The 12,674-nt window shown below is 45.1% G+C and overlaps 1 protein-coding gene across 3 annotated transcripts in view; it reads left to right on the forward strand.

The window, feature by feature from the left end:
- The first annotated feature begins 2,271 nt into the window (after positions 1-2,271).
- The window catches only part of ZCCHC9 (zinc finger CCHC-type containing 9), a 95,878-nt gene continuing 85,475 nt past the window's right edge, over positions 2,272-12,674 (forward strand). Inside the window, exons 1-2 of one of the 3 annotated variants that reach the window (XM_078675319.1) lie at positions 2,792-2,914; positions 11,498-11,672. The gene's annotated coding sequence lies outside the window, so the exon portion shown is untranslated. Of the gene's footprint in view, positions 2,456-2,760; positions 2,915-11,497; positions 11,673-12,674 lie in introns of those variants that run through there. The other 2 variants (XM_078675320.1, XM_078675318.1) reach the window with 2 other exon arrangements.

Genomic DNA, 12,674 nt, shown 5'->3' on the forward strand with positions numbered 1-12,674 from the left:
GTGAACTGAGTCCATTGTCCTTAGACTAACCATATGCACCCCTAACTAATGAATAGGTAGACTACCTTTTGCACCTGAAAACTAAAGATGGGAACATCGCCCCTTGCACATAACACTAAAATGATGTATTCCTAAATAAAAAGTAGGTACACTGCCTTTTGAACCTTAAACTAAAGATGTACCGCCCATTGTACATAAAAGGTAGAGGTTTTGTTACTAATGCTAGGCAAGAAGGGTAGAATCAGTGTATAGGGTGTGCACTACCCACACTGAAGATTACCAGAAAGTGAAGAGACCGGCTCTAACACAATGAATACCCTAAAGAAATCAAACCATGCCTAGAATCCTCAGGATCGGGAACCTCAACCTTAAACTAAAAATTTCGCTATGTGGTTGCAACATGAGCAATTTCATCAGTTAAGGATGTAATAACGTGTATAACATTAAATTAATGAATTAAATAGATAAAAACTCTAAAAATTCACTAAAAGCAGTCAGGTACCGTAACTTAAATTAACTTAAATTAGAAGTACAGATACAGTAATGCCATATGAGTCAAATGAAACATAGAACAACGCCAAAAAAATAAAAGATAAAACAGTTCCAGAATCTAGACCGGCCTTGATGGTGAGCGATGTCTCACCCGAATGCACTGCGGCGGAGTAAAGATCCATCAATTTTAAGAGCTGAGAGATAAACCACCGGCCGCCTTCCACCACATGGAACTGACATCTCAGTAAAATATCCATCGACATTTCTAAGGGCCGTCTGAAGAGAAACTTGGAACAGCCAAGATGGCGGCACGCTTTTTGACGCCGAGTCGGGTGGTTCACAGTGTGTCCGTGCCCGGTAGCGTCCAAGAGCAGCAGATCTGGTCACCATGGAAACAAAGACGCCTCGAGGAGAAACGTAGGTGTGCTCGAGCACTCTATGAATAACTCGCGTGAGCAGTTTGAGCATGGCTCGCGCTGAATTCAAACTGAGACAGGGATCAACTGCCTCAGAACGTTTCACAGCGGAGTCAATTAAAATAAAAAAAAATAAACAAACTGCTCACCCAGGTGAAAATCCACAGCCACCAACATCACATAACTTTCCTCCTCGGGTATTAAGCGTACTTATACACAGGACTCATTTGCAGCAAATAAAAGTTCCATTTGAATCCAGTAGATGGTAGCAACAACCCATCATTCACTCCCGATCTGCAAATAATCCCTTGAAACTTTCAGATGCTTGAATCTTTCAGTTTTCAAAACGATGCGATCGCTGACAAGCCTGCCTGATCCACTAAGCTTACTTGGATTTTGAGTCACTTGAGTCTTCCAGTTGTCAAACGATGCGATCGCTCACAAGCCTGCCAGTATACATTGCAGTCGAATTCTCCTTAGAGCCTCAGATAACTAAATCAGCTGATTCTCCTCGCAGTTCTCCTACCGATCGAGATTTAAAGAGGAGGTCACCGCAACTGATAATGGAGGTCCGGATACAGACTGAGACTTGATTCCTGACACGGCGGGCGACAGATGAAGGTCACTGGTGGGGTCTCTGTGTCAGGATCTTAAAGTGGAATAACGTTTCTTGAAAGAAGCTTTACTTTAAGCAATTCCGTTTTCCAATTAACCATCCATTAAGGTAGCAGCACAGGTTCTTCCGGATCGTCGCCAGATGTAATAAGTGGATTTCTATGATGAATTGGAAGAAGACGAGGTGTAGAGAGTGTAGATCTCTTTATTAAGTCAGATGGTAAGTATTCAGGTGAGACCCCACCAGGAGCAGCCGCTTGCTGCTCAGCCCGATCACAACTGAAGCTCACGCTCACACACTCAAACACAGCATTCTAACCACTCACCAACATTCCACTCATTCCACTCTGGCTGAGCAGCAAGACCTACTATGTTTAGCCTACTACATTCGCTCTGTTGTTGATATGGGCCTAGTATTGTATGGTAAGTTAGGTGGTAGTAGGTAGAGTCATTTATGCAAAATTTTGGTAAGGGCGCTGGATCACTTGTACCCGGTCTGGGAGAATATCTAAGTTACCTGCAGGCCTAAAAGACTATGAGTTGTTGTAATAAAATTCACCTTTGTGTTAGATAAAGGGGAGATGTTGCAGGTCTAGTCTTCTTCCTTTCTTCCCTTCCTCTAACTTTCCCATGCATTGATTGGTCACTGTGATGACGTGCTTTGGAATGTTATGTTGGTATTTATATGACGTACACCCATGACCCCATGTACTCTGTCATCTTCAGACAGCTGTTCCCTCCCTTCCGCAAGCTCGTTGTACTTAAATAAATACTTACGGAAATACTTCTACGTTTCCTCGTTTTATTGAAACTCCCATCACAACAACTATCTTTTTTACCGGTGCTCCTCCTCAGCCTTAAACGGAAGTTGGCATGGCTGAGCAAACGAGTTTGGAGGCAGTCAAGAAGAGCGGCATTGAAGTGAACCGATGGTAGGCAAGGGCGGGGGAAAAAGTCATTTGTATTGAAGTCAACAGTTCTTGCAGACAAATGGGCGCTGAAGCTTGAACTAAAAACACGTGCGAGGTGGCGCCACCGCGCCAGACACGAAAACTGCAAATCACACAAGAACTCGTTTGCATCGTTTTCAACTTTAACTGTCCTTTATGAGTGACAGTTTTTCTTTGGCAGTGATCTAAATTACGCCGTGCCCAACCGGCTTCACTGCTACAAGATGGCTGCCACTTACGAGTGCTCAGAAGAGGAACTTGAGCCGACAGTCCCTTTTCACTGTTTTGTGCTTTGATCGTGAGGCGATGCTTTGCCTAGAAAATTGGGAACAGCTACATCGGGCATGGACTGAAGCGGCAGGATAGTAGGTCGGTCGATACAACTGCTTCAGAAACCCTGATTTCAGCGTCGGACCAAACAGTCTCGCCGTGTGGCAGCAGGTATTTCTAGAGACTTTCCTTTACTCATCCTAAACCACCTCCTGTGGTGTACTGTCATGGTTCTACGGTAACAAAGTGCCACGCTCCTGGGGATTCTGGTTGCAAATGTAGTTTGTGTCAGTTGGAGATTACGGACCTCTGCATAGGACCTGTTCCCGTACTCTCCCTCCCTATTACTTAAAATAAGGAAGTAATTACTTACTTACTCACCTGGCTGCCGGCTCTACTTTACACCTCCAAATGCTATTGTCTCCCAATAATTACTTTCTAGACTCTCTACTCTTCTATCCCTCCATTCTCCTTTATAGTCTAGCTAACACATATGTCCACCACTCAAACAAATTCATATTTCCCTGTACGAATTTACTACTAACCTGTTTTGGGTTCCGGAGTAGCATGCTACTTGCTGGAAAGCGCTTCAATGCCTCGTCAGGGGTAGTGAGCGCTATATAAATAAAATTACATTAATCACAATTGTGCTAACCGCGTTTTCACTGACTTATTAGTGTTTTGTTGTTTTGCACGCTCAAGGTAGGCAGGCGTGCAACCCCTATAGGGCTCAAAGGGCTCCATCGCCCACCTTACCCCCGACCCCCTACGTCGTGTGTATTAGCCCGGGCACAAACACAGATAGTTTTTGAGCTGGCTGTTCTGGCATCCGTCTTATTGCAGCCGCACTGAGTACTTAAAAGGTCTTTAAAAGACAATTTACTTCTTAACGATGCTTTGTTGAATTTTCACCCCTTCTTAGAGGCCCTACATCTCCACTCTGCCTATTGCTGGCATATCGTGGGCCCTAGGCCCACATGCTCATATTAATTGCGACACAGACACCAGATGTACAGTGGGTTAGTGAGCCTCGAGCACGTGCGCTCGGCTCCTTTTATTAACTGTGTCACTTTTATTAACTGTGTCACGTTTTGTCGTGACATCAGTGGTGGGTGGGTGTTCAGTGTAGGCATACATGGTTAACCCTTAACAGTGTCAGCTAGGACACTACATTCCTCCCAAACTTTAATAAAAATTAAGGAAAGGCAAAAAGTCCGAGCCTGTGGGAGGAAGTACATAAATATACAGTAATTACAAATTTACAGTGAGTCTCTTCAGCTGCTTGCTTGATGACGGTGATGGAAATTGCTGCTGAGACTTTATTTCTTCTTGGCTCGACGTCCTGGTTCTCGGTGGGCGTGTTCTTCTTTGCTTGCGCCGTGGACGTGTGGTGGTCAGTCCACGGAGATCTTGCTTTTGAGGATGACGTCAAACAGGATGACCAGAAGTTGGACTTGGATGATGTTGTCTTCAGCTGGTCCGTCGGTTTCTTCACTGTAGGCAGCTTGGCTTCACTTTTCAAAGGGTGGAGTGTTCGAAGGACATTCTTCTCACTAGGACGCCCCTCTCACGGGTGTTCTCCTGCCACGAGATATCACCGGAGGCCCTTTTACCAGGTTTCCACTGGGCCGGGTATTATTCCACAGCGTTGCTCCAACTCCACAGTCTGCGTGTGAATGGAGGAGTCGATGGGCTACTACCTCACAAAGTCCGTAGCTCCACCTGAAGGGTAGTTGTTGACTCTTGCCTTTGCGCACAAGTTCCTCATCTTCCTGGGACGGGCAGGTTAGACGGCGATGGACTCATCTCTCGTGTTGGGACCCTCTGCCACCGGTGTCCCTGAGGCCTTTGCCCCTTGGATCTCCACGGGCTGGTGTGGATTGGTCAGTTCTCCTTGTTCAGGACATCTGAGCTCCCTCAGCTTCCAGACTTCCGCTCAATCCCAAAGGTGGGTGTTGCCAATGGTCCGGCCTGTGCTCTCCTACCGTCCACGGGTCGTCGGGGTCTTGTGAATAGGTGCCTGTTCTGTTCTTGGTGCTATCAGTGTTCTCCAGGACGTGCGGGTCACTGTACACGATGTTGTGGTGTGTCACCTCTTCTTCTTCTTGTAGGTGTGTGGACTTGTTACACCTCTCTTCACCTTTTCCAGAATTTGTTGATGATGGCGTCGTGCCACATAACTTCTTCTTCAGTTCTCTTCTTTATGGCATCGTGCCACTCTTCTCCTTTTCACGACACAGTGCGGTCACCTTTCTTCCTTTGTCTTGCTGACCAGGCTTCTTCAAGCAGCGTGCACTCCGCCTGTTTCCTTCTGGTCTTGTCCTGTCTTTAGGACACTGTCTTCTCTCCACTCTTCGGTGACTGGACCGGTCATTACGATCTTCTCTCTTGTCTCCGATTGCTTCTAGTTACTCTTGGTGTTGCGTCCGTCTCTCCGGGTCTTCTGATCTCTCGGTTTACGGACGTCTTCTGGCAGGACATATTCATCCTGACTTGGCAGAATTTCTTCTTTTATTTCTGGCGATCATTTTGGGTGATCGGCTTTTGTTTGGGTGCCCCTCTGGCTTGTCGGATCATCCTTTTTCCTGGGCGATCTTCTTTGCTACCAGATGGGGTGGACAGCTTGCTCTTCGTGAGTCTTCTTGCTATCCGCGACCTTTGGGATCGCTATTAGTTCTGCTGCAGTGCTTTCGCGTTGGCGCAGTTTCTCCTGCGCTCTTCGTGTGCTCTGCTTTTCCGGAGGGTTAGCTTCACCTCTCCCTGGACCTTCTCCGGTGGATGCACTTCTTGTGCTCGCTTCCGGTGAGGTTCTTTAGCTTCTTGGGGCGTTCACCTTGCTTGGTTGTTTCGCCTCCTTTTGGCTGCGGGGTAACTTTGCGTTACTCTTCCGGTGCACGTCAGTGTGCAGTGTAGTGGCAAGTTCTTGCTTCACTTGTTACCGTCGTGATACATCTTCAGTGTAGCTTTGTTCCTTGCGGTTCATTTGATTCTTTGGCGTTGTCGCCTTTTCCCCTTGCGTGTCGCACTTTTCTTCTTCCTTGGGTACTTGCCTCGCACGTCTTCTGGTGCTTTGGGTGTGGCTTCCTTACTTTCAGGCGCTGTCCTGTACTGTCCGCGTCCGGGGTACACTTGCGCTCTTTCATCGGTTGCCTTTGGATCTTGCTGCTTGCGGTAGACGTTTCCGACTTTCCCTCGACGTCCAGCGTGAGTCTGTCTTCTGCGATTGCGGTGATCACCTGTGGCCACAGGCGTCACTTCTGCCGCGGTGTTGGGTCTCCGTCTTGATCCGCGTCGCTGCAGGCTTGTTTTCCCTTGTAAGCTTTCCCTTGTCTTGTGCTTGTTTGTTTGTTTGTTTCTGTGCTTCTTGTGGACTGCGCTTCTGCTGTCGTCCTTCTCCTGGTGCTGGGAGTGTCTTCACTCCTTGCGCCGTTCTGCGCATCGCAGTGTTGTGCTAGTCCTGCGCTCTTGGGGTCAGCAATCCGCTCCGGTGGGGTCCCTGCTGCTGCGGCCGGCTCGGGTGGGCTCCGGTCGGTCCGCTTGGGGCACAGTTGCGGCCGGTGTAGGTGGGCACTGCCCGGCCCGCTTCTTCTCCGATTGCTCGGCCCGGGGCATGGCACACGCCCCACGGGCCTCTCGCCGAAGATCACTTGCTGGTGGGGGGGGGGTTGCTCATGGCACGAGCAGCAGTCCCCTTCTTTTTCCCCCCCAACGTTAATGCTGGTGCACGAATGGGCACCGGCTCCGCCTCGTCGCCATTGTAATAGTCGTGGGCCCTAGGCCCACATGCTCATATTAATTGCGACACAGACACCAGATGTACAGTGGGTTAGTGAGCCTCGAGCACGTGCGCTCGGCTCCTTTTATTAACTGTGTCACGTGATGTCGTGACATCAGTGGTGGGTGGGTGTTCAGTGTAGGCATACATGGTTAACCCTTAACAGTGTCAGCTAGGACACTACAGCCCCCACCCCCAAATTTGTCTGTAGTTGTGCCTCTCCATGTAGGGCGTAACATGTTTTTTCTGGACTCTTTCACATGTGCATGATAAAGTTATATGGGCAAGACTGGGTGTGACTGCAGCTCTGTTTGCTTACTCATTTAGTCGACTTGTCTAGTGTTCACCACTTCGTGAGCTGTGCTCAATATTACGAAGGACTGGGTTTTACCTACACATTGTTCCTCGGTGCGTTCTGATACACAGGTTAACTGTATATGGCTGGTACTTTTTCACTCATTTCACTTTACGGAAATTAATTTGGGTGCACATTGTTATAATTGTAGATACGAGGTAATGATCTTGAGGGTATTATCCCCTTTTCTTGCGTACAGTTATCACAGCGTACTTCTGACAGAATAATGTAAGTCACACACACTCGCTTTCTGTAAACTTAGAAATTTTGAAAGAAAACTCTGTGGTGCGAGTGGGTTAATCCTCCCGAGAGCGAGGATATGAAATATATTTGAAGTAGCGCTATCCTCTTCAATAGACCATACTAAACATTTACTCCAGCGTGAGACCTACTGGATATATCATTTCAACACTACCAGCCCAAATGGTCTTAATGAAAAATTAGAACTCCCCTGCTTTCTTTGACATATGACACATTGTTACTGTATTTGACATTTTTGATCTTGTTATTGTCTAAAACATTTCTTTTTCAGATATGCACCGAATTACATATTGTTTTACATTTTTTACAACAAGCTCAATACTGCACGCAACTCAGTCGTCATAACACTTTATTTAACTTAATCTCTTCACAAACTACAAACTTTTCAGTGTTTAGCATCACGTCACCCATGATGTTGGCACCTTTGGCGTTTTCGATGTATTTTTTCATTATTTAGCAGACCTCTGTGCACTTTTTTCATGTTGCCCCTTGTACGGGTTTGGCAACTATCTCGCACTTTAGAACACTTTTTATCTCCTCACTATTGCTACAGTCAGGTCATTCCTGACATCATTAAATGGCACCGCACCATCTTAGCTTTATGTTTTACGCTGATACGACGTCCGGGAATGAAATCGTTGATCGAGTCTGATACCGGTAAGCTATTTCACAAGCGACGCATATGAGTGTGTACGATACTATTACCACATTTTAACAACGGTTATTCTTTATAGAGGATGCGTTACGATGCACCGTTCTACATAAGCGTTTGCCGCATTATTTATCCAAGTAAGTGAATTAGACACGTGTCACTTTCGCTATGTTTAGCACGCCACTCCCCACGCATTGCACCTACTTGTTTAAATATTTTGGTAGCACTCGCTGAGAAGAAAAACACCCTGTGGTATATGGAGTATGCACTTGTGCTTGATTCATCGCACCCGTTGTTTAGACAATTACACTAGTGTTGTCATATCATCCTCGAGATTCTCACATTAAGTGTCACAATCAATCCTTTACTTTATACACTTTTTCATGAAACACCATTGGCTATGGAAGGAGCACCTTTGTGTTAATACCAGGGACAAAACTATATATATATATATATATATATATATATATATATATATATATATTCCTGTTCCACAACTGATTGTTGGTAATTTCTTTTGTACTTCGTAGTTATGCCCCTGATGCAGGGCAAATGCCCGAAATGCATTGGGTAATTGGACACAAGCCGAATATTTTTTGAAATATCATGCTTTAATGATTTGGAATTGATGAACTGATCGTGTACAGAAAAAATTAATCTTTACACAAATAAAAAACAAGACTGATGAAGCACAATTATTGAAATCACTTTATTCAATATTTATCAACTTTCAACAAACTTTATTGTTCGAGTGTGAATTGGGGGACGCCCCTCTATTGAAGAGGATAGCGCTACTTCAAATGTACTTCTGACAGAATCACTTTAGTTCTCATATATTTTGTTTGGAGTTAGTAGTAAGTAGAACCATTGTCACTCTGTCCATCGATGGCAACTGCAGTTCCCAATTTTATACTGTGGATGTGGATATTGCTGTAAATTCTCAGAGGATGGTCTGACAAAGGATTGCAAGAACTTCCCTCTTGCGTTTAAGAAGGTAGAAGGATGCGCATTGAGTAAAGAAATGGGACAGAAGAATGCTATAATAGAGAGACTCAAAAGAATTGCACAAGGGGTTAATGCACCTTCTGGAGACATGTGGAATTGCAGACAGAGGTTCTACGGCTGGCTTCATATTGGCTGCCAGCTGAGGTGTTTTTCCGTTTTGCCTGTGCAGCGCTTACGCAATGCTTGTTTGGTTTGTCCTCCTCCCTTCACCCAATCTCCCTGTGGCTGCATACATTTCAAGCATGCTTTTTGGATGCATGTTTTTTTTTCCTTTTGTCTTCCCCTCCCCCCCCCACCCCCCTTTTAAATAATCTCCCCACTTTATAGTGCCACCAGTAAATGCACAATGTATTGCCTTTCTCAATAAACTAGTTCTAATACTTTACGAAGTTTCAGTAACTTATGTAACACAACTGCTCACCAACCTAACACTTACTTACAACCAACCTATTGCATTTATCAATGCTTGTTTTAAGTATATAATTTTCTATTGTTGGTTTTATTCATTAGTACATGCACATGTAGAAGGTGGATGTGTGGTCTAGTTTTATAATGTGCAGGACATCATTATGAGGTAGGTTAGAATGTGAAGTTTGAGGGTTCTGGAGGGTGGCAGTTGAAGAGGAGGCTTGGACTACGAAGGTGCTGTTTTTATGCAGCCCTGCCTTCACTGCAGAGTTGAGAATGAAGGATAGTTATACTCTTTGCATTTGTCAGGCAATCATTAAATCTCCTCTCGCAACTTGATGTTCTCTGCATGTTGCCTCTTGTCAGCACAGGATTCCATGTTCTGCTTGTTAACCAAGTCCTTTGTACGAGGTGTGATCTCCTTTCCTTTCATTGTTCCATTGAGGTAAATTGGTTGTCATTGCTGTCCTGAACATCAAAGTTGCAGGACTTTCGCCTGTGGTCGAATGAGGTGTTGATCCATAGGTTCCTAGGGTAGAATTCAATACAGTTTTTAAACTGAGCCTCTCAAGAGTGGTTCACTGAGTAACTTTCTGTAGCATATTCCTAAAACGCTCAGTTGGTTTGCGGCCATAAAGGTTTGCTTTTCCAATGCTTTATGTTCAGAAGCTCCAGGAAATCCTTGAATTCTTGATTGTTAAAAGGCATTTATTATCAGACTTCAAAATGGCTGGAACGCCATGTCGCAAAGATGCCATCTAGTCTCTCAACGACTCGCTCGTGAGTTGTGGATGAGACATCTTCTATTGATGGGAAAACGCGAGTACTTATGCATAATTACCATCAGATGATGTCCAGTAGCGAGTTGACCAAAGAAATCGATGGCTATTCTCTCCCATGCATGCTTAAGGAGCTCTGACATGTTAAGAGAAGGCTGAGTACGTTTTGTAAAGGCAATTGCTAGATGACAGGCCTTGAGTCCCTTTTTAACCCTTTCATCTAAATATGGAAAGCAAACTTGGTCCCAGAGAGCTCTTTTGGTGGCTACAATACCACAAGGTCCTTCATGAGACACTTGAGTTATTTTCTGTTGCAGACTCTCCGGAATCAGGATTCTTGACCCTCGCAGTATAACTCCTTCCTGAGTTACAGACAGTTCATCTTTAATGTTGTCTTTTTGATATTCCCATCACTGTTGAGAGGTCAAGGGTGTCTGTTCCATGACTGATGTGTAATTATACCTTTCAGCTTCGGGATGTCGGTGGGCATCTTGGCCTTTGGATTGCCAAAGATAGTCAGTAAAGCTCGATGATCAGTTACAGGCTTTCTGTACAGGAATACATGGAAATGTTCATAACCCCATACCCTGGCTAGACTTTCTTTCTCGGGTTATGAGTAGGCACCAACTGTCTGGGACAAACTTCTATTGGCATGTGCCACAAAATGCCTTCGAGCATTTGGGTCTCAGCTGTGCTGTGCAAGGATAACACCTAAGTGGATGTTGTTAGCATCAACAACAAGCTCTGTATGAAGCTTTGGATTGAAGTAGGACATTTCGGCAGCAGTTTCAACGGCTTGTTTTCTTTCTTGTAACTTCACTTAAATTAATCATTTTTCTTTAACTCTCATAATGGAGCACTTTTAGTAGCAAAGTCTCTTATGTATCTTGAACAGTAACTGGCCATGCCAAGAAACAAATGTATTATAGAAAAATCTTGTGTGGGATCAGCATTAGACAGTGCTTTTACTTTTGCAGGATCAGGTGTCATATCCCCATCTGAAAATATATGGCCAAAGAATTTTAACTTGGCCCTGCTTAGCTCACACTTGTCTGCGTTTTCTGGGGTTATATGTTTAACAATATTCAGCATTCCGTCCGTCATCTTTTTGTGTTGCAATTTTCACCCTAAGTGTGATAGGTATGCCCGGACGTGGGTCCCATGCTCGCTATACCAACAGATTAAAGCTGGCCTGGCTGAAATGGGGTGATACCCCAAAACCGGTCCCAGGATGCTTGTTTTATGGTCCTGGGAGGACCTAGCAGTTCTGGCTGGACTGTTCCGATTGATAGCAGGGTCAAGACTGATTTGCATATTGCTGAGCCATAAAGACAATGCATTTAGGCCCAGATCTGTGACGGGGGGGGGGATTGACCGTGTTTAGCATTCCTTCCATCATCTATTTGCATTTCATTCAAAGTCTAACCTGTGTCAGTAAATAAATAACATACTTGTGTGAAAGCTTTATCATGCTTCTTCCGTGTAGCTCTGAAAATAAATGTCATCACTTTAATTGAAGGCATTCACAACAGGCTGTATGACACGTCGAATGACGTCTTGGAAAAGTTCTGCAACCGATGACAACCAAAATTGAGTCTCTTTGATTGAAACAGACCAACATCTGTAGAAAAGGTTGCAATGTACCCGGAATCTTCTTCAAGTTCCAACTAATGATAACTTTTAATTAAATCAAGGTGAGAGAATACCTTTGCACCTTTTAATTGCATTATATCAGCAGTGTTAAGACCTGGATGTCGTTTTCTTTAATTGCCTTGTTTGCTTGACGTATGTCAACGCATGTGCTTACAGCTGCTTCACTGTCCTTTTTCGGCACTACCACTATGGGAGAAACCCATGGCGTCGGACCAGTTAAACGCTCAATAATGTCATGCTTAAGTAATGATTCAAGTTATTTTTCAGTAGCTTCTTGTAAATGAAAAGCAATTCACTATGTTTCTGAGCAACAAAACGGATTTCTTCATTCACATGCAACTTCACTTTCGTAGTCTTAAGTTTTCCTAAACCATGAAACAATGAAGGGATTTGACTCACAATTTCGTGAAAGTAAAAAAAACACATTTTAACACAATTTTTTTATTGATTTTATAATTCTGCTCAATACATACAAACAGGTCATTTTTAGGTCTCGGACCGTAGGCTGCGCTTGCGCAGTCTCGCTCCGAGATTTAACGTTTCTTAGTAGGGGGCTTGAACCCGCCCCTCTTCTCCATTGGCTGGCTTCCTAAACGGAAGCCAGCCATTGGAGGAGAGGGGCGTCACTCTGTTCAAGCCCCGTCTTTTCCCGATTCGGGGGCGTTTTTTTTAGCTAATTTCTTGTTTTCTTTCTCTCCTCTCCCCATTGGCTGGAATTTCACCTTCCAGCCAATGGGAAGAGGAGAGAACGAAAACCACACCCCCGAATCCGATAATGTCGGCGCTTTGCTGAAGCCATTTCTGCCCGACGACCGCCGCCGGAAGAAGTAGAGAAGCTGCCTAGTCCTCCGGTGAGTGCTCGCTTTCCCTCCCCTTCCCTCGTTGTGCTCGCTTTCCTGCCCCCCCCTCCTTGTGCTCGCTTTCCTGCCCCCCCTTGTTGTGCTCGCTTTCCTGCCCTCACCTCCTTGTGCTCGCTTTCCTGACCCCCCCCCTCCCTCGTTGTTCTCGCTTTCCTGCCCCCTCGTGATGATCAGCGTCTTGGG

This window comes from Lissotriton helveticus, chromosome 2_1, assembly GCF_964261635.1.
Source record: "Lissotriton helveticus chromosome 2_1, aLisHel1.1, whole genome shotgun sequence".
NCBI lineage: Eukaryota > Metazoa > Chordata > Amphibia > Caudata > Salamandridae > Lissotriton > Lissotriton helveticus.